Below are 19,188 nucleotides of genomic sequence, written 5' to 3'. Positions count from 1 at the left end.
CTACTTTCATTTAGTTAGGGAAGCTTCATTTTTCAGATGGTAGTGACCTCTGGGATGACACAAAGGCAACATATTGATGATAAGAAGTGACAGAGAAATGCTCAGCCCTTTTAAGGTTCAGGGTCCATTGTGGAAAAGGTGGTGGAAAGACTGTAAGAGCCAAAGGAAGGGTGGGACTGCTTACAGTGCACTCTTCCAGACACAAAATGGCCTGGATATCCGTGACCTTGCAGTGCCTAGAACTATGTATACAATACCTTCAAAATAGGGTGGAAAGATGATGACATAAAAATAAAAGAGGTAATAATTGAGAGAGTGTGCAGATATGATTGAGAGTTGATTTGCAAAGGGAAAAGTGGGAGAGAAAAGGCAATTATCTTGGTTTACTATCTATAATTATGGAAGTTGTCAATAGAAATAAATAAATAAATAAGTCAAATTCATCAGGCAGGTGTTCTCATTTCTAGGTCTCTCTATCTGCTTCATAGGGGCTATTTCTTCTTTCCTGAAAGTCTATAAGAAAATCTTTCTGGGATGGGGATATGGCTCAGGGGTTAAAGGCACTGCTTACAAAGCTTGTTGTCTTAGATTCAATGTTCACTCCCCATGTTAAAGCCAAAATAACAAAATGATATATGTTCATCTGGACTTCTTTTGCAGAAGTAGGAGATTCTGGCTTGCCCAATGTCTCTCTCTCCCTCCCTCTCTCTCTCATTCTCTCTCTCTCTCTCTCTGTGTGTGTGTGTGTGTGTGTGTGTGTGTGTGTGTGTGTGCGTGTGTGTGTTAAAAAACACCTGCTGCTTTCTAAATTAATTTAAATTATATTTTTAAATACTTTCTAATTTTCATCCTTCATGGTTTGTAGATTTCATTTATGAGACAAGAACCAGGAGGCCATTGACTCAGTGGAAATTTTGTGTGACCATGACTATTCTGAACCCTAAATTCTAGGTTACTGCCCAGCATATACAGGAGATGAGAAAGGCTGTGATGATCTCAAAGATACTCCAAACCCCATTATCAACTGTAAGTATGTATCTCTGTTATATGCTGACTAAGACTTCTCCAACATGTGGTGGCTGGATCATATCGTAGTATTATGTTTAAAGTTTGTACTGGTGGAAAGTAACTGGTTAGTTGCAAAAGGAAAAAAAAATGTTTCTTGTAGGTGGGGAGATTAAAATTTCATCAAAGTAGATAATTGGAAACTGTGAAGAGCTCAACACCAATGTACATTGTAACACCCTCTGAGGCTTGAGCAGTATTGCATAAGAGGAGATGGAAAGAATGTAAGAGTCACAGGATGGGAAAGTGTACTTTGACCCATAGCCTTCCCTACAGGAACTGACTGGTGCAACCATGACTCCAAAGTGACTACCCATACCCCACTGAATAAAGTCCTCCTCAAGGGAATGGAGGCTTAGGACAAGGGACATAAGAGTATAAACTGAGGGAAATACAACTAATTTGTAATACGTCCATATATGACAGCTAACAATAATATTTAAAAATGTATATTTAACTTTTGATGATTCATATTAGTAATATTTTAAATATTTTATTTTAATTATTTATTAGAGAGAGGGAGATACACAGAGAATGGACATACCAGGGCCTCCAGCTACTACAAATGAATTGCAGCCATATGTGCAACTTTGTGCATCTAGATTACGTGGGTCCTGGGGTATCAAACCTGAGTCTTTGGCTTTGGCAGCAACCAGCAACCACCTTTTATCACTAAACAATCTCTCCAGCCTATAGTATTTTAATTTCATATTTACCTAAGTTTATAGAAAAATTTATTTGGAAATAATATGAATCAAAGAAGTAAGTGTTAAAAACTACACTTTGTTTCTAAGAAAGATTTTTTTATGTCTCTGCCTTTCAGAGAATGTTGTAAATAATAATAACTGATCATTGCACAGACCTATCTTTGAGTCTTACTATTTAGCAACACTATGCCTTTCATCAATGATCTCTAAGCTTTATTGAATTAAGATGACTGAACTAGAAACATACTCTATTCTTGTTTATGTCAGGTGTATAGTGGAATGACTGAAAGTATGTTATTTGATTGTATGCCCATTCTCTTACTTGAACTCTAGAATGCTAACAATTCACATCATATTGATGGGGTGGTTGGCAACTTTGAAAGTAATTAGGCCCTGGTTAATCTTTCTTAAGTTTAATATGAAGGAGAAACAGGAGTAAGATACCCATTTACAGGTAGTTAGTACATGAACCTATCCAGTCTTTGCTCTTCCTGGATCAGCTTGAGAGCATGAACCAATAAGGTCTCTCCCTTGCATACATACCTGAGTCTGATAACAAGGCTCACCCTCATTGGATGCCTGATTTATATAAAACAGCTAAGCCTAAACATATGGCTTACACACTCTCTCTCTCTCTCCTGAGCTGGACAAAAATGTAAATCTGGCTCTCTTGGCCTTTTTCTGTTGTTCCTGTTATTGTTTTTTTTTGTTTGTTTGTTTGTTTTTTTGTTTTTTTAACTTTGCTTGTTTTCCATCCTTGTCTTACTTTAGGGTGCTTTCTCACTTTGATTATATTTATACTTTTTCTTTGATATCTGAGTACTTCACTGTTTTTTAATCTTCTCTGATCTATTATGTGAAGGGGTTCTTTTGGTTGTTCTGCTTTCCTTTCACAAGGGGGTGTATGTGCCTCCTCCACAGCCATTTTTATTGTCTTAAAATATCTTTATTTTCCCATCAAATTTAAAAGATAACATAGCAATTTTATTTGGTAGTTATTTACTTTGTGTCCTTGAACTATATTTTTCCCTGCTTTTCTGGATTTAGGGTTGCTGAAGAGAGAGCTGATGCTATTCTGATAGGAGTTGATATTTTTTCCATTACTTTAAATATTGTTTCCTAGTATTATATTTTTTTATTATTTATGGACATACTCAGTATGTAAACAGCACATGTTGCACCATTCTTACCCTCATCCCTGCCCCCTGCAAGGGACTGTTCTCCTTGGGAATGCCAGTTGTCCTCATGGGGATTGTGGCATTGTGGGGGTAGCCATCAGCTATGGTGAAGAGGCAATTTCTCTGTGCATAATGTTCCAACTTGTGGCTCTAACAATCTTTCCACCCCGTCTTCCAGGAATTTCTCTGAGCCATGTTGGGTTTGTTTTAGGTCTACTTCAGTGATGGACTCTTAGGAGTGATGAGCTCTTGTGTCTCTGGATCTCTGATTTTGTATGAGTTGAGTGTTCTCTGTGTCTATATCCTTCACCCTTGGGCTGATATCAGATTCACAAAGAAAACAGCAATCTTGCTCATTTCCCCAGTTACTCTTTGGTTTTAGGTGGGGCCCTGGTGAACTGTGATGGGCTGATTCTCTCCTCAAGTTCTATATCTATTCCAGAGCACTTTTGCCCTCAGAGATTTCTCTGTGATGGAAATTCCCTCTGTCTCCCTTTCCTTTTCCAGCCTGGCAAGGTGAACTATCCTTGGGCTTGTGTCCAATAGCTAGTCTCCTCCCTGAATCTTAATTCTCCTTTGGCTTGAGCCTTCCAGCTAGTCTCCATCCTGAATCTTAATCTCCCCTACAATAAACCTCATAACTGACTTTTTTCTTAAATAAACTTAATAATTTATAATTTACCCTTCTTGAATCTTTTTGATCAATTCTTTCTTAAAATTGTCTAAGGTGGGCTGGAGGGATGGCTTAACAGTTAAGTTTTCCTGCAAACCCAAATGACCCAGGCTCAATTCCCCACCACCCACATTATCCAGATGCACACTGGGGACACATGCTCCTGTGGTCCCTTTGCAGTGGCTGGAGGCCCTGGTGCACTCATTCTCTCACTCTCTCTCCCTGTTGCTCTGTCAAATAAATAAATAAGCAAAAAATTTAAAAATATTTTCTGAGGTCTCAAAAGTTGGGGTTCATAGGCCTGGGGGAGCCTTCTGAGCCCCCAAATCTGACATCAACAACATTTAGTCATAAAATATATGGAGTTCTAACATATAAACATATAATACTTGAGTACTTGAGGCTTCTAATATTTTCAATTGATATTTACTATATTATAGTTTGCCTATCCTCTTAACTGGGAACATTTCTAACAAAAAATGTACCAGCTGGGCGTGGTGGCACATGCCTTTAATCCCCACACTCTGGGAGGGAGAAGTAGGAGGATTCCCATGAGTTCAAGGACACCCTGACACTACATAGTGAATTCCAGGTCATTCTGAGCTAGATTGAGACACTACCTCAAAAAAACAAGCAAACAAAAAAGTAAAAGTACCAAAGGAATTGATATATATATATATATAACTGCCTATAAACATGACATATAAAATATCAATTATAATCAATTTAAATAGATAGCCTGTTATGTTAGCTGGTAAACATTTCTACGCATATATATCTCGTGGATATTTTAAAGGTTATGAACATTCAAAAATTTCTAAGAATTAGACATATTCTGATCTTAAAATGATACTCTTAGCTAGTTTATATCTCATGCAACATGGTTAAAAGAACTTTCCTTGTGTTCTGCTTTAGGAAAGGTGAAATCATAGTTAGATTCTTCAAACTGCTCAGTGAATTGTATGTATTTAAAAAAATAATAATATGTATTAGCTCACATAGACATTAGATTTTTCTTGTTTAACTAGGGATGGATTCAGAACGTAGCCATTTTCTTTCTGGTACATATATAAATTACTTTCAAAAGTTGGCACTATATTTTTAATTTTATTTAATTGTGTAGATAAGTTTACCTTGGTCAAAAATGAACCAGAATGAACTGGTATATGATGAGGTTTTCTCTCCTTCCTCTGGCTACAATGACATTGTCTATATGTGGAAGCACCACAAAGTTTTCAGATAACAGATTTGCTAATTATGCTAAGGGACAACTGAGATACACTTTAGGAAAGTGTAATACAGAAACGTTCAGCTGAAATTTTCCCATTTCTACCTTAGGCTTCTGAGCAGATGTGGAGTTGCAAACAAATAAGGTATAGAATAAATACAAATACAATGTGTGTTTGTGTGTGTGTGTGTGTGTGTGTGTGTGTGTGTGTGTGTGTGTGTGTGTATGCACACATACACACATGCTGATAGAGTGAAGTATAGTGTTTTAACATCTTTAAGCTTTTAGTTTGTAAATAATTTCTAACTTTAGTAAAAGTTACAAAACTTCAGTGATGAGATGTTGGGGGCAGAGACATTTATCCTACCCATAACTGTGGGCTAACTCCAGAATGCATGATGACCCATATACCTCAACAAGGAGGGGTCAAAGGGAGGGTGTAGGCCACGGATGAGCCTAATAATGGTACCAAACTGATTATATTCGCTGAGTACAAAACTAATTAATAAAATAGATATAAAAAGTTACAATACTTGTATAAAGAAAGGTAAATATCTTCAACCAGTTTCATATACTGAAACTTTGTCTCACCTGTGTCTCTCCTCAACAATCCCCCCACAACACTTATAACTCACTGGAAAACAAAATGTTAACATCCCAAATGCTCACTTATCTTTAAATGTATTTTGAAGGAATGCATGTTAGTTGTTTCAGTTTACTTAAATAAGCCAAATTCTGAGCACAAAAACAATTGCAGCTTAATAGACTGCTATTTATTTTACTTTAAAAATAATAAGTAGGGGCTGGAGAGATGGCTTAGCAGTTAAGATGTTTGTCTGCAAAGCCAAAAGATCCAGGTTTGACTCTCTAGGACCCATGTAAACCAGATGCACAAAGTGGCACATGTATCTGTAGTTTATTTGCAGTGGCTGGTGTCCCTGACATGTCCATGTCCATTCTCTCTCTCTCTCCCTCCTTCTCTCTCTCAAATAAATAAATAAATATAAAAAATATGGGCTGGAGAGATGGCTTAGTGGTTAAGCGCTTGCCTGTGAAGCCTAAGGACCCCGGTTCAAGGCTCGGTTCCCCAGGTCCCACATTAGCCAGATGCACAAGGGGGCGCACGCGTCTGGAGTTCGTTGGCAGAGGCTGGAAGCCCTGGCGCGCCCATTCTCTCTCTCTCCCTCTATCTGTCTTTCTCTCTTTCTCCCTGTGTCTGTCGCTCTCAAATAAATAAATAAAAATTAAAAAAAAAATAATAAGTAATCCATCCTAAGACCACCAACCAATACTCCTCCTAGCCACTCTAAAGTTAGTATACATTGATGAATTTTGATGGTATCAGTCTATGCCAGTTGCAAATTAATCATTTTTTTCTATCATTAATTCATTTGTATGTACATATATTTTTCTATCTTTGTTATTTTTGTGTGTATGTGCATCTCTGTATATATGTATGATATGTGTGTTTATGGATGTACAAGTGGAGATACTCTCAGGGTATTTTTCTCCTTTATTTGCACTTTCTTCTGAGACAGGCTTTATCTTGCCACTGCTGCTTATGAGTTTCTGGATTCTCCTGGTTCTACTTCCCATTGCCATAGGCACACTGGGATTAAAAACTAGTCTACCACTTTGTGTCCACTTTGATATAGCACTGAAGAAGATTGATCTCAGGTCAGCCGGCTTACAAACAAGAACCTTCAATGGCTGAGCAATCTCCCCAGCTCAAAATGATCATTTTTCTAACTGCACCAATTACTTTCATAACTTTATCAAGGATTATGCCATTCCTCATTCACATTATTATGAACTTCTTTATCTATTTATTATTAATATGATAATTACTAATAGGTATTCCTTGTTTTTTTTTGTTTTTTTTTTTTTGTTTTGTTTTCTTCGAGGTAGGGTCTCACTCTGGCTCAGGCTGACCTGGAATTCACTATGTAGTCTCAGGGTGGCCTCGAACTCACGGCAATCCTCCTACTTCTGCCTCCCGAGTGCTGGGATTAAAGGCATGCGCCACCACGCCCGGCAGTATTCCTTGTTTTAACATGCTCTAATCTAGCAATAAATTGATATTAGACATGTGGTTGACGTACCTGTGTTGCTATTTTTTTCTCTCCACCTAAATTATAATCTTCCTAACACTTGGAAATATGTTTATCACTCCTCCTATTGAATTTTCTAATTTACACTCACATGCATGCATGCACACATATCCAGACATGTGTTGAAAAGAGCCATTTACTAGAAGTTGAATAAATGACCAAATACCTTAATGATGGTAACAATAATATTGTGACTTCTAGCCACAGACACACTGTAAGTGCCTTCCATAGATACTGTAGTTAGCATTAAATAAAACATTGCTATTTCAGTTGGTATCATTGTGATAACTGTTTGGGGCAGTGGTGATAAATAATCAACATTTGTAAGTACACTTCAAAGATTATCTCTATAATAGATTCAAACCATAAGACATAATTAATGCTCCAGATTTCTCTAATACTTCAAACTGTGATCCCTTTCATATACTGTGTATGAAAAGTTGCATAGCCAAGATTGCTTTCAATTTCTTTTACTATGCTGTTGTGTGTAATATTCATTCTCTTGAAATATTGTATTTTAATGTAAACTTTCTCTGAGTCTCATTTCCCACCTGATTCTTCCTGGTTTGTTTCTCCCAAGATATTCTCTAAGGCAGAACAAACAGATAATGTTTTCCCCAATAACTTCAAAGTCTGGATAGGACATTGACTTTGGAGGCAGTAGTACATTTTTGGTTAATTAAAACTCAGTGTCATTTTTCAGTTGTTTTCAAGAATATGAGTTTTTTCCTATGTAGTAGAAATTAATTACATAGGCTTTGGAGAATTCAGAAATCCTTGAGGAAAATATATTTGTGACACTGTATACAAGCACACATCTTTTGTGACTCACCATATATCTGTTCACATAGATTTTTTTCTATCTACTTCATTTGTTATCTCCAAGGTGACTCAGTGGCAGAAGGAGTATTTCAACTTCAATAAATCCCCTTTTTTGTTCTAGCATTTCCACTCTTCTATCTTGGCACAGTTTGTGGGGAAGGTATTCTCTAAAGCCATTAGCTGTTGGTAGTTGTTGTCTTAAGAGACTTTTGAGTCCCTGTTCAGGGATTTTAATTCACTGTGACTCAAGCTTCTAAAACTAGCCTCTTCTGACATTTTTTTGTTTGTTTGTTTTGTTTTGTTTTGTTTTCTGCATTTGATTGACGAAACTTCTTGTCCATTTTTTCCTGCAAGTTTCAGGCTTTGAGTAAAGGATTTTATATACACATCTACATACTCATGTATAGATACAAAAATGGTAGCTTATAAAATATCACTGGCAAAAAATTCTATCTTTGGGCTCAACTCAATGTTTAAACAGCGTGGTGTGACATAAAGATCACCTGTTTAGAAAATTAAGGACACCATCAGAGTAACACATAACTTGGTATGATTGGTGATGCATTATTCTGATCAGTTTTAAAAAGAAGTGTTTTAAGGTGTGGTAAAAAGCAAAGAAAATTCAATAAAGGTGTAAAGGGATAAACTTATCTGAAGCAGGAACATTGTCAAAATAAATCCATATAGATAAAACCGCAACAAACTATTGCACAAGCTTCCTGCCATGAGACAAAATGGTTATTCTAATTTCCTTAAACCTAATTTTGGCATCATGTGCCTTTATTCCCTTTTGTATCCAATAAAGCACATTTTCTCCTTCACCACCTCCTTTTCTCTCTTTTCTGGTCCTTTAGTTACCTAGTAGTTAATCCTGTTACTATTATTCAATTGAGGTTATGGTATGGGTGAATAAATTAGCTTGATCTAATTAGTTCACATTGTACACATACAACATATATGTACCCCATGCATGTATATAATTGTCAAGTTAAAATAATGCTAGTGAAAAAACAACCAACATTCCTTTATACATAGATATTTAGATTATTTACAGACTTTTGAAGAAAAACTGGTACTCAAAAGTATGTTCTGCTGGGGCTGGAGAGATTGCTCAGTGGTTAAAGGCACTTGGCTTGCAACGTCTGGATTCATTCCCCAGTACACACATAAAGTCAGATCAGAGTGGCACATGTGTCTGCAGTTCATTTTCAGTGGCAAGATGTCCTGGCTTTCCCACACACTCTCTTTCTTCCTCCTTTTCTCCCTTCCTCCTCTCTCTTTCTCTACTTACAAATAAACAATAAATCAAATATTAAAAAGAATGTTCTTATGAACCCAGGAATGGCAGTGCAGGCCTGTAATCTCAGCTACTTGAAAACAGGGGAATCACAAAATCAAGGCCAGCCTGGGCTACAGAGTGAATTCAAGTCTCTCCTAGGCAACTTAGTAATATATTATCCCAAAATAAAAGTTTTTTTTTTTTAATGTAGGAGATATTGATCAATGGTCGAGCTTTAGCTTGCGATATGTCTGGATTTAATCCCTAGTACCACACATGTGCATGCATGTGCATACACACACACACACACACACACACACACACCACATCACATCAACACACACCTTTGGGCTGCAATGAGATCCAACCTCAAGCACATCTTTGGGCAGGATCCCAGGAATTGTTGCCCTTCCCCACTAGTGTTACCTCCTCCAGCTAGGCAGATGGAGAGCCAAGTCACATAATTAATATAACACCTGAGTGTATGGGGGACATATATTCACAATCAAACTACCACACGTTGAGAAGCCAACTCTTATTTATCAGATTTGTAAAAATAATAAAAAAAGACAACTTCCATTACTGACAATTCTGTAGGGGATAGGCCTTGTTATTCATTGTTAGTTAGAAATCCAAATGGCACAATTGGTATGGAGAGAGAGAAACTGGTATAACTTAGTGAAATTTAGTACCACAAAATGATAGTCACGACATGATACATAATCAAAGGTATTTGTGTGTGTGTGTGTGTGTGTGTGTGTGTGTGTGTGTGTGTGTGTTTGTGCATGGCCATGTATGTGAGAGATACCCACATGCCATGGAGTGCATGTGGAGGTTAGAGGACAACTTGCAGGTATCAATCCTTGTCTTCTCCTTCATTAGAGGCAGGGTCTCTCTCTCATTTTTTAATTTATATATATAGCTATGAACATACTCAATGTGTAAATAGCACATGTAAGTACCATCCTTACCTTCATCTCTGCCCTCCTCTCAGAAGGGACACTCCTCATTGGGGATGTTTGTTATCCCCATGAGGATTGTCAGTCATTCACTGTGGGGTTAGCCATCAGTTATGAGGAAAAGACAATGTCTCTGTGTGTAATGTCCCAACTTGTGGCTCTAATAATCTTTCCACCCATTCTTTCATGTATTTCCCTGAGCCATGTTGGGTTCGTTTTAGGTCTATTTCCATGATGACTCTTGGGAACCTCTGTGTCTCTGGATATCTAGTTTGGGAGGAGTTGAGTGTTCTCTGTGTATATCTCCTTCGCCTTTGTGCTGATATCAGGTTCACCAAGGAAGCAGCACTATTACTCATTTCTGCAATTACTCTCTGGTTTCAGCTGGAACCTTGGTGAGATGTGATGGGCTGATTCTCTCCTCAGATTCTGCATCCACCTGACAAAAAGAAGCAGATTTTCCAATGGAGAGTAATATCAGCACCAGTTAAATGGGATAACTGTTGTTAGTTTAGAGATAATTTAATAGTATAGGACCTCATGCAGCCCAAGATTGGTGGAAGCTTGATATTGGATATTTGGATATGATTGTGACTTGTTTTCCAGTTCCAGCTATGGGTTCCTTTCCAGTGAGTGGATCTGTTAGCCATCTTAAGAGCAGATGGTTACCCACCATGGCTATGTGCTACTTTTGCATTTGGGTGAGTATCACATCATGTTGTTTGCTGATGAGTAGTTTAGGCCACTAGTTGCTTGGACAGATGTTGGCTGTTTTCCCCCAGTAGCTAGTGTAGCACCTTCTGGCACTAGATGAGCTAATTGTCTGGGGACTGGTTTTCTTCCAGACTCTAGCCAGGTCCCTCCATGTTCTGTACCGACAACATGTGGTATCTTTGGCAGTAGGATATTATCATTAACCTTTGGTGGGTAATCAAGTGTCCTGACAGAAGTCTGTCTTCTTTTGGGAAACCTTGTCTGTCTCTCTGATCAACAGCTACTTGTGGAAGTTAACTGCATCCTGGTACTGGGAGTTACAGGCCAGTGAAAGAGGAAAAGAAGGAAGAAAAAGAAAGGTGTTATAAAAGAGAAAGGGAAAAAGATAAAGAAAGAGAGAGAGAAACCGGAGAAAATTAGGGTGAGGCTTCATCTTACCCTATCCAGAGACTTTTGATTCTGATATTCCCTCTAAGGTCATGATGAGGGTTCAACATTTTAGTCTGTCTCCCAGGATATAGTATTTTAATGTACCATTTCCATTTGGATCCAGTTTTTAGCCACCCCCGGCTTTAACCTCCCCTCTAGCCCCATACTCCCCATTGTCCAGGTCTTAAGATTACTATTAGGTATGTCAGCATCTCAGACTGATCCAGGTTAGTAGTCACAGAAGAGTGAGACAATGAAATGATTGTCTTTCAGTGATTGAGTGAGTTCACTGGAAATGATCAGTTCCAAGCTTGACCATTTTTCTACAATTTTGTTGTGTCATTTTTTTTTTCTAACTGCTGAGTAGAATTCAATTGTGTAGATACACCACATCTTGGTAATCCATTTATCCAATGATGGACATCTGGGTTGATTCCAGATTCCAGTTCTTAGGTATTATGAATTGAGCAGCTATGAACATGGTTGAGCAAATCTCTCTGAACTGAGGCATGGAGCTTTTAGGGTAAATACCCAGTAACAAAATAACTGAGTCTGTTGGTAACTCTATAGACTACTTTTTAGGAGCCTCCATATTGCTTTCCATAGTGGTTATACCATCCTACATTCCCACCAACAGCAAATGAGGGTCCTAGCTCTCCACATCCTCACCAACATTTGTATTCATTTCACTTTTTAATATATGTTATCCTTATTGGAGTGAGGTGTAATCCCATGGTTGCTTTAATTTCCATTTCCCTAATAGTTGTGCATGCTGAACATTTTCTTAAATGTATATTTTCCATATATATTTCTTCTTCTGAAAACTCCATGTTCATTTATCTGCCCCACGGTGTGAGCAGGTTGTTTGATTTTTTTATTGTTTAGGGTTTTGAGTTCTTCGTAGATTCTAGAAATAAGGCCACTGTCAGTTTTATAGCTGGAAAAAACTTTCTCTTATTCTATAGGTAGTCTATTGTCTCTGCTTATTGTGTGTTTGCCTGTGGGGGGAAAAAAAAAAAACTTTTCAGTTTCCTGAGATCCCAGTGGTTGAGTGATTGTTTAAGTTCCTGAGCTACTAGAGTTATGTATAGGAAGTCTTTTACCCCTCCTCTATCATGGAATGCTCCTCCTATTTTTTCTTCCAATAGTAGCAGAGTTTCCAGTCTTACATTGTGGTATTTGATCCATTTGGATTTCATTTTTTGCCTGGAGGTATGTGTAGTTTTATTTTTACTTTCCTGAATATGGTTATCCAGGTTGTCCAGCAATATTTGTTGAAGAGGCAATCTTTCTTCCAGTCTACATTGTTAGGGACTTTGTCAAAGATCACATAGGTGTAGTTACTTGGCCTAAAGTCTCTATTCAGTTTCCTTGTTCTATAATCTGGTTTTTATGCCAGTACCATGTTGTTTTTGTTACTATGGCTTTGTAATATAGCTTTAGATCAGGTGTGGTGTTCCAGAGGTATTTTTTTTCTGAGAATATGCTTGGAAATCCAAGGCCTGACTGCTACTATTCCATATGAATTTTAAGATCTTATTTTTTAATCTCTGTGAAAAAATGCTGGGATTTTATTGGTATTGCATTAAATCAGTATATTGCTTTTGGTAAGATTGTTATTTTCACAATGTTAATTCTGCCTATCCAGGAGCATAGGAGGTCTTTACATTTTTTCAAGTCCTCCTCAATTTATTTCTTGAGTGTTTTTATATTTTAATTATAAAAGTCTTTCACATCATTGGTTAGTGTTCCTTCAATGTACTTTATTTTGTTGTTGATGCTATTGAAAATAGGACAATACTGCTAATTTCTTTCTCTGTACCTTCATTCTTTCCATGTAGAAAGGCTACTGATTTTGGTGTGTTGATTTTGTATCCTACTACTTTGCTGAAGAAATTAATGACCTTTAAGAGTTTTGAGATGGAGGTTCTTGGGTCACTTATATATAGAATCATGTCATCTATGAAAACGGCTAACTTAACTTCTTCCTTTCCAATTTGTATCCCTTTTATTTCTATCTCCTATCTTATTGTTGGACTAGGCATTCTAGTACTTTGTTGAAGAGCAGAGATGAGAATGAGCACCCCTTTCTTGTTCCTGATATCAATAAGAATTCCTTAAGTCTCTCCACATTAATTATTATTTGGGTTTTAGGTACTTTATATATAGCCTTTATTATTGTGGGATATAAACCATCCATACCTATTCTCTCTAATATTTTGATCATGAAGTGGTGTTGTATTTTGTCACAGACCTTTTTTGCATGTATTGAAATGATCATGTGATTTTTGTGTTTAAGCTTATTTATGTGGTGTATTGCATTGACAGATTCCTGTATGTTGAATGAATCCTGCATTCCTGGGATAAAACCTACTTGATAAAGGTGGATAATGCTTTTAATGTGTGGTTGAATTTGGTTTGTGAGGATTTTGTTCAGGATTTTTTGCATCTAAGTTCATCAGTGAAATAGACCTACAATTTTCTTTTCTTGTATCTCTGCCTGGTTTTGGTATTAGGGTGATAGTAGCTTCATAGAAGGAGTTGGGGAGTTTTCCCTGATCTCCAATTGTGTGGCACAGTTTCAGAAAGATTGGTTTCAGTTCTTCCATGAAAGTTTGATAGAATTCAGCTGAGAAGCCATCTGGTCCTGTATTCTTCTTTTTGGGGGAGGTTTTATTACTTTTTCTTTCTTTTTTTTTTTTTATAAGTTTATTTGAGAGCGACAGACACAGAGAGAAAGACAGAAAGAGGGATAGAGAGAAAATGGGCGCGCCAGGGCTTTCAGCCTCTGCAAACGAACTCCAGACGTGTGCGCCCCCTTGTGCATCTGGCTAACGTGGGACCTGGGGAACCGAGCCTCGAACCGGGGTCCTTAGGCTTCACAGGCAAGCGCTTAACCGCTAAGCCATCTCTCCAGACCGTTTTATTACTTTTTCAATCTCGATGATGATAGGGGGTGATAGGTTTGTTTAGCAGATTAATCTGCTTTGAGTTTAGCTTTGGTAGATGGTATATGTGTAGAAGTTCATCGACTTTCTCCATGTTATCCAGTTTCGTGGAGTAGAGGTTTTTGAAATAAGTCTTGATGAGTCTCCCAATTCCACTTATGTCTTTTGTGATCTCTCCTTTTTCATTTCTAATGTTGTTAATTTGAAGCATCCTTTGTTTTTTGCTTGATCAAATTGACCAAATGTGTATCAATCTTGTTTAGTTTTACAAAGAACCAACTATTTTTCTCCTCATCTTTCTTAATTATTTTCTTAGTTTCCAATTCATTAATTTCTGCTCTGATATTAATTATTTCTTTCTTTCTGGAGTTTTTTGGTTGTATTTTTCTTGTTTCTCCAATGCCTTTAGATGGATGTTTAGATTATTGATTTGGAATCTCTCTGTCTTTGTTATGAAGGCATTTAATGCTACAATTTTCCCCTAAAGACTGCCTTAATTGTGTCCCATAAGTTTTGGTATGATGTGTTCTCATTTTCATTCAATTATATAAATTTTACAATTTCACTTTTTATTTCATCCACTACCAAGTTATTGTTTAAAAGTGTGTTGTTCAGTGCCCAGGAGCTGATGGAGTTCTTGGCACATCTCTTGTTGATTTCTGGCATTACAGCATTATCATCTGATATCATGAAGGAAATTATGTTGATTATTATAAATATATGGAAACAGACTTTATGGAGCTGTATATGATCTATTTTAGAGAAGGTGTCATGGGCTGTTGAGAGGAATGTTTATTCTGTAGATATTGGGTACACTGTGATGTAGATATCCTGTTAAGTCTACTTAATCTATGGTGTTGTTGAGCTCTCTTGTTTCCCTATTGATTTTCTGTTTGGATTATCTGTCTATTGCTGATAGTAGAGTATTGAAGTTTCCCAACTATGATGCTGTTGGTGGTTATTTCTGTTTTGTTGTCAAGTAGGTTTTGTTTTATGAATTGTGGAGTACCTGTGTTTGGTGTATAAAGATTGATGATTATAATACCCTCTTGTTGGATCATTCACTTGATAAGTACGAAGTGGCTTTGTCTTTTTTGATTACTTTTGCTTTGAAGTCTGTTTTTTCCAATATTAGTACAGCAGCCTCTGCTTGTTTCTTATTTCTTTTTGCATGGAATATCATTTCCCACCCTTTCACTCTAAGGATGTGTCCCTTTAGTTGTGAGGTGGGTTTCTTGAATACAGCAGAGTGAGGGGTGTATTTTTCTGATCCACCCTGTTAGCTTATATCTCTTGATGGGTGAATTAAGGCCATTAGTGTTTAGGGTAATCACTGTGAGGCTTCATTTAATCCTTGCCATATTGTGGTACAAGTGTGTGGTATTTCTTTGCAGTGCAAAAGGTCCTAGTATATGTGTGTGCATGCACAAGCACACACACACACACACACACACACAGAAATTAAAATGCATTATATCTTCTTCTTCCTTAGAAGTTAATTCCTTTCTATAGAAAAACTGAGTCTCATTATAGTTCCATGAAAAATTTATCATTTTATCTACTTTTAGCATACATTTTTGATACATAATTTATGTTCACTATTGTTAACATTACAACCTCATTTCAAATTCTCACTTATCTGTTGAGTGTGTGCATGTGTGTGTGTGTGTGTGTGTGTGTGTATTGCAACTGCAAATGAATACCTGACTTTACATGGGCTGTTGTGCAATTGAATCTAGACAGGCAAGCTTTGCATGGTAAATGTCTTTAAACATTGAGCCATCTCTCCATCACCTCACTTCAAGTTATAACACCATTGTATTTCATCTACATGTCTCTATACTAATTATCTTTACTTAAATACTTTTCACAGAATCTGAGTGTTAGTTCTACTTACTTTTCATATCATGCCATGTTGAGAGATGTGGTGTCATACAGAATCTTTTTTTTTTTAATTTTTTATTTATTTATTTGAGAGCAACAGACACAGAGAGAAAGACAGATAGAGGGAGAGAGAGAGAATGGGCGCGCCAGGGCTTCCAGCCTCTGCAAACGAATTCCAGACGCGTGCGCCCCCTTGTGCATCTGGCTACCGTGGGACCTGGGGAACCGAGCCTCGAACCGGGGTCCTTAGGCTTCACAGGCAAGCGCTTAACCACTAAGCCATCTCTCCAGCCCTCATACAGAATCTTAAACAGACCTCAGGGAACTTGGAAGTGCTGCCTTCGCAGCCTGAATTTGTCACCAACTAGCTGTGGACAAATAAATTTCACCTGTGGCCTTTTATTTATGTAATATAAACAACTATCAACTTCTTAAAATACTCACCAGGATTAAATTAAATAAAACTCTAAGTACTTTCTAGAAAATAGGTCATACTAGGATTCTAGTGAATACTTTCATTTTTATTATTTGTTTTTGTTCATTTTCATTGTGAAAACAGAGAAAAATAGTTGACCTTCTCTACCACTTGAAATGGAGGTTATGAACAGATTTCAATATTGTCCCTGCTTCCTTCTAAGTGTAAATTACTCAAACCTTTCTCCTTTCTCTGTATGGCAGAAATGAAGAATCACCCGGGGAGTAGTGATTGCTATTAGTTGATTAGGTTTTTCCAAAGATGTTGACCTTATAATAATCCATAGATATTGGGTGGTGGTTGTTATTTATTTCTTCCAATGAAACCTTTATTAGGGTTTTAATGGATGAGATAAAAGTCCTGTGTGTTTGTTTACAAATTGAATTACAAAAGTGAATTTCAGCAGGAGAATTTCAGGAAGCTACCATGTATCTTTTCCCTTTAAGCAATATCATCTTATGATTTTACTTTTTAGGACCCTTTTTAGCACTTCTGTAGCAACCCTTCCCCCAAGCCAATCAGGGTGTAACAAAGAACAATGGGGACTGTTAAACATGGTATTCTGGAACATCATACTGATTTCCCTTAGGGAACCATTTTGACATTTTATCAGAATGTGTCTAGTAGTCTACAGAGCGTTTACTTACATTTAAGACGTAAAACCCATAAAAATCAATTGTATTTTTTTGTTGTATTTGCATTTATATAGCTGCTTTAATATATTTCATATCATAGTTCTTCTACAGACCAATGAATTATATAGTTTTATGGCAAAGACCATAGCTGGCAAAATTGACAGCTATTATTTACAAAAAGTTCCCAGGTTTTTTTTTTTTTTATTACCCATTTTTGCACATAAGAAAGGATGCTGCAGATTGTGGAAAGGTGTAAATGGGAGGAATTAATTAACATTTATCAGCATATCTTCCAATGTCAACAGTGATCATAAAACATTACAGTGGCTTTATTCATAATAAGGGAATTTTTTTCAGTTTAAGCAACAAACTAGCACTCTGTAGGGTAACATAAGTTCAGAACTTCCAGAATAGAAGCTTTGGCTTTTGCTTACAATATATTTCTAGGGGCAGCAACAATATGTTCATTGCTTATATTCATACTCTTGGCTAAGGAAGGGTGCTTGAAATCTATTTATCACCAAAAAGGATTCTAAGCAAGATTCATTAGCATAATGAACATAGATTATAGAATCTTCTCTGAACTTCAGAGCTAGTTTCTTAGCTGACAATTGAAAGACTTTGCCATGTTATTTGTAAGAATACAGTTTGTGGACTTAGTAAGCATGAAAACTAGAAGATCAAAGAGATTAATTGCTAATTTAGAGAACATGCAACATTTCCAATAAATCAGAAGTATTCTGTTTTCTACATCCAGCTCCATCTCAAGCACATGCTTCTTGCAATGTGGTGTATTATGTAGCAGAACTGCTGCTGGTCTACACAAGGCAGAGGGGAATCTCCTCTCCTACTTTTCTTATTTTTTTGCATAGATCTACTTTTCTAATTCCTTGGTGGTTGTAGTACTTTTTAGGATATACTACTTAAGAATGTATTTCTTTTCCAAATATGACATATAGGCAAAGTTTCAGAAGGATTGGTTTTACTAATGGCTAGTTTTCTGGAAGTACCATTTTAGTTCAATGGGTATTCCACTTGCATTCCTAGTGTTTATCCAGATATTAGGAGCATGTGATATCTCCCAACTGTTATTTATTTTCTTAAAACCCATTTAATTGAGGCTTTCACATGTGTCTTAGATACCATCTAAACACATGCATACACATGCCACAGACACACACACACACACACACATATATGTATATATTCATACCTGTCTGAGTGTTAATTGGACTGTTGTGATAGTTGATTTAGTACAACTCTAATTACATTGCATAACCAAATTTCTAAAATTAAAATATATGGTTAGAAGAAGAACCTTGAACATGTCATCATAGCCCCAAAAATAGAAATAATGAATTTAAGTTAATTTTGTTGCAAAACTAATATATGGAAATCTAAAGTAACTGCTTCTTCTACTGAAAGTATTTTCCCTTAAAAATCCAAATCAATTGATGGGACTGGAAAAAAAATTACATAGTTTCTAAAATTGCAATAGTATTATTTAGCAAAGAAACGTATCAAAACTTCTTCCATACTGAGTCTAAACTGAGTGAATTTGTACTTATTTGGTTTTATTCTTTAGTTAAACCAGCCAGTGTGGATAAAGCTATATTTATCTGGCTCAAGATATAAGTTACTTCCCATAGCATACAGAAACAGAGGCCATATATATATAGTATATATATGTATACTATGTAATATATATATATATATATATACACACACACACACACACACACAACTTCTATACTTACAGACAACAAACCATGGTATTTCCTTCCCCTCCCCCACTTTCCCCTTCATAACTCTGCTCTCCATCTCTCCATTAGTCTCTCTTTTAATTTTATGTCATCATCTTTTTCTCCTATTATGAGGGTCTTGTGTGAGTATTGCTAGGTACTGTGAGGTCTTGGATATCGAGGCCAAATTCTGTCCAGACAGTTGTATGTAAAGAATGGTATCCTTCCTTTGGCCCTTACTTTCTTTCTGCCACCTCTTCAGCAGTGGACCCTGAGCCTTGGAGAGTGTGAGATGTTTCAGTGCTGCACACTCCTCCATCCTTTCTTCTCAGCACTGTG

Source organism: Jaculus jaculus, chromosome X (genome assembly GCF_020740685.1).
Source record: "Jaculus jaculus isolate mJacJac1 chromosome X, mJacJac1.mat.Y.cur, whole genome shotgun sequence".
NCBI lineage: Eukaryota > Metazoa > Chordata > Mammalia > Rodentia > Dipodidae > Jaculus > Jaculus jaculus.
The sequence above is the reverse complement of the archived record's forward strand: the minus strand, read 5'-3'. Positions refer to the sequence as shown.